A 3140-nucleotide genomic window follows, 5' to 3' on the forward strand; every position below is an offset into this window, starting at 1 on the left:
AAGGAAGTTTAATGGAATCTCTATGGTCTCTATATGAGCCTCAGATTCCTTTAGGTCCTCAATAGGGAACTCCTTTCTGTCTGGAGGACATCCCATGAGGTCTTCCTCATTGGGATTCACGTCCTCCCCTTCCTCTTTGGATTCGGCCATTTTGATTATATCAATGGCCTTGCACTCTCTTTTTGGATTCTCTTCTGTATTGCTTGGGAGAGTACTAGGAGGAGTTTCAGTGATTTTCTTACTCAACTGACCCACTTGTACCTCTAAGTTTCTAATGGAGGACCTTGTTTCAGTCATGAAATTGAGTGGCCTTAGATAGATCAGAGACTAAGTTTGCCAAGCTATAAGGATTCTGCTCAGAATTCTCTGTCTGTTGCTGAGACGATGATGAAAAGGTTTGCTATTGCTAAACCAGTTTCTTCTACCATTGTTATTATTGAAGCCTTGCTTCTGTGGATCCTTCTAAGAAAAATTTGGATGATTTCTCCATGAAGGGTTATAGGTGTTGCCAAAGGCTTCATCCATGTAATTTACCTCTGCCATTACAGGGTTCTCAGGATCATAAGCTTTTTCTTCAGAAGATGCTTCTTTAGTACTGTTGGATGCATTTTGCAATCCATTCAGACTCTGAGATATCATATTGACTTGTTGGGTCAATATTTTGTTTTGAGCTAGTATGGAATTCAGAGCATCAATTTCAAGAACTCCCTTCTTCTGAGGCGTCCCATTACTCACAGGATTCCTCTCAGAGGTGTACATGAATTGGTTATTTGCAACCATGTCAATGAGTTCTTGAGCTTCTGCAGGCGTTTTCTTTAGGTGAATGGATCCACCTACAAAATAGTCCAGTAACATCTTAGAGAACTCAGATAGACCATCATAGAATATATCCAAAATGGTCTATTCTGAAAGCATGTCAGAAGGACACTTTTTTGCCAACTGCTTGTATCTTTCCCAAGCTTCATAGAGGAATTCACCATCTTTTTGTCTGAAGATATGAACATCCACTCTAAGCTTGCTCAGGTTTTGATGAGGAAAGAACTTGGCCAAGAAGGCCGTGACCAGCTTATCCCAAGAGTCCAGGCTATCTTTAGGTTGTGAGTCCAACCATGTTCTAGCTCTATCTCTTACAGCAAAAGGGAAAAGCATGAGCCTAAAGACTTCAGGATCTACTCCATTAGTCTTAACAGTATCACAGATCTGCAAGAACTCAGTTAAAAACTAATAGGAATCTTCTGATGGAAGTCCATGAAACTTGCAGTTCTGTTGCATTAGAGCAACTAATTGAGGTTTCAGCTCAAAATTGTTTGCTCCAATGGCAGGGATTGAGATGCTTCTTCCATAAAAATTGGAAGTAGGTGTAGTATAATCACCAAGCATCCTCCTTGCATTATTGTTGTTGTCATTAATTTCGGCTGCCATCTCCTCTTCTTTTTCAAAAATTTCTGTAAGGTTTTCTCTGGATTGTTGTATTTTAGCTTCTCTTAGTTTCTTCTTCAGAGTCCTTTCAGGTTCAGGATCTGCTTCAACAAGAATGTTCTTGTCCTTGCTCCTGCTCATATGAAAAAGAAGGGAACAGAAAATAATAATAGGGATCCTCTTTACCATAGTAGAGAGGTTCCTTTATGTGAGTAGAAGAGAGGAAGAATAAGAATGAAGATGGAGAGGAGAAAAATTCGAACTCAGAGAGTGAGAGGGGGTTCGAATTTTTAATGAGGAGAAGAGAAGTGTTAGTAGATAAATAAAATAAATAGAAGGGGATGAGAGAGATAAAATTTTGAAATTAAATTTTGAAAAAGGGGTTAGTAATTTTTCGAAATTAAAAAATGAAAAAGTGGTTAGATGATTTTGAAAAAGATTTTGAATTTAATTTTGAAAAGATAAGAAGATAGAAAAAGAAATTTTGAAATCAGAGTTTGAAAAAGATATGATTTGAAAAAGATGTGATTTTGAAAAAGATAAGATTGAAAAGATATTTTTGAAAAGATATGATTGAAGTTTGTTTTGAAAAAGATTTGAAATATTTTTTTTAAATCACAATTAATGACTTGACTCACAAGAAATCACAAGATATGATTCTAGAATTTAAAGTTTGAATCTTTCTTAACAAGAAAGTAACAAATTTGAAATTTTTAAATCAAAACATTAATTGTTAAAGTAATTTTCAAAAATATGATGTAAAAATAGGAAAAAGATTTTGAAAAAGATTTTGAAAAGATAAGAATTTTTAAAATTGAAATCTTTGACTTGACTAACAAGAAACAACTAATTTTAAAATTTTTTGACTAAGTCAATGATGCAAATGCATATTTGCTTTATTAGTTAGTTAGTTTAGTTAGTTTTAGCTTAATTTCACTCATTTTCTCTAAATAAACAAGTCCTTTTATGAGTTTTGTTTCCATGCTTGAGAATACCAAGGAATATGTTGATTCTAGCCAAGTTCATGCAAATGATTTAAGGAATGCATATATGAATGAGTATGAATGAATCTCATGAAATTTATTGCATGAATTGGCAAGACTTTGAAGCTATTTCCCTTGTTGATGATAGGTGATGAAACAAGGAAGCATGGAAGCAAGAATGATGCAAGCTGGGCAAGAAGTTGGCGTTGCCAACTTGGATACAAAGGGCGTTGTTCTTGGCAACGCCAGGAAGAGGAGTTGGCGTTGCCAACTTGGGAATATGGTGCGTTGTTGAAGGCAACGCCAGGAGGCCCTGGAAGAAGCAAAGTTGGCATTGCCAACTTGAAGCTGGCGTTGCCAACGCCACACACAAGCAAGGCAAGCTTGGCCCTGGAAGAAGCAAAGTTGGCGTTGCCAACTTGAGGCTGGCGTTGCCAACGCCACACACAAGCAAGGCAAGCTTGGCCCTGGAAGAAGCAAAGTTGGCGTTGCCAACTTGAAGCTGGCGTTGCCAACGCCACACACAAGCAAGGCAAGCTTGGCCCTGGAAGAAGCAAAGTTGGCGTTGCCAACTTGAAGCTGGCGTTGCCAACTTGAAGCTGGCGTTGCCAACGCCACACACAAGCAAGGCAAGCTTGGCCCTGGAAGAAGCAAAGTTGGCGTTGCCAACTTGAAGCTGGCGTTGCCAACGCCACACACAAGCTAACTTGGCCCAGGAAAATGAGATGCACGTTGCCA

General features: G+C 38.2%; 1 non-coding gene across 1 annotated transcript; it reads left to right on the top strand.

Annotated features, from left to right (window-relative positions):
- The first annotated feature begins 909 nt into the window (after nucleotides 1–909).
- On the top strand, nucleotides 910–1017 carry LOC130937164 (small nucleolar RNA R71). Its single transcript, XR_009068394.1, has one exon. It is a non-coding gene; the product is annotated as a small nucleolar RNA R71 (small nucleolar RNA).
- Nucleotides 1018–3140: the final 2123 nt, after the last annotated feature.

Source organism: Arachis stenosperma, chromosome 6 (genome assembly GCF_014773155.1).
Source record: "Arachis stenosperma cultivar V10309 chromosome 6, arast.V10309.gnm1.PFL2, whole genome shotgun sequence".
In the NCBI taxonomy this organism is placed as follows: domain Eukaryota; kingdom Viridiplantae; phylum Streptophyta; class Magnoliopsida; order Fabales; family Fabaceae; genus Arachis; species Arachis stenosperma.